The 491-nt window shown below is 49.7% G+C and overlaps 1 protein-coding gene across 1 annotated transcript in view; it reads right to left on the bottom strand.

Annotated features, from left to right (window-relative positions):
* dhx9 (DEAH (Asp-Glu-Ala-His) box helicase 9) overlaps nucleotides 1–491 on the bottom strand; it is an 18,507-nt gene that overhangs the window by 585 nt on the left and 17,431 nt on the right. The gene's annotated exons all lie outside the window — the stretch shown is intronic.

The following is a 491-nucleotide window of genomic DNA, read 5'->3' as shown; positions in this document are numbered from 1 at the left end:
AATCAATCAATCAATCAATCAATCAATCCTCCTAAGTGAATGTGGGTTTGATCCTGTTGCCACACAGCCAACCAGGGAGGAACAGAAGACAGAGCCAGCTATTTGGACCCGGGACACCTTAGGTTCTTCTGGCCCTGGCCGTACTGGGGGAGCTGGTGGACCCCCACAGCCAGGGTCCTGGTTCATACTGTGACCAAACAGTCTGAGACATCAGCCAGAGGTATTAGAGGTTTATTGAGTTACACAACTGATCACTGAAAACAAACACAGCTCACAACAACACTGACTTTTCAGCTGGACTAACACGTTTTCCATCTATACATCTGAAGGTCACACACATCTGTCTGTACAACGACGACAAAGATCTGAGCTGCTACTAAACAAACAAAGAACAGAGCCAGACATGGGTCATCACCGATGGACATGGTCGTCACCGCCAGCCCGTTAGTAACCCCCTCTGTACCCTCCTCCCCCTCCTTTGTAGCCCCCAC

The sequence above is a fragment of the Monopterus albus genome, unplaced genomic scaffold (genome assembly GCF_001952655.1).
Source record: "Monopterus albus unplaced genomic scaffold, M_albus_1.0 scaffold316.1, whole genome shotgun sequence".
Taxonomy (NCBI): domain Eukaryota; kingdom Metazoa; phylum Chordata; class Actinopteri; order Synbranchiformes; family Synbranchidae; genus Monopterus; species Monopterus albus.
Note: the sequence above shows the minus strand (reverse complement) of the source record. Positions and strands in the feature narration are given on the sequence as shown.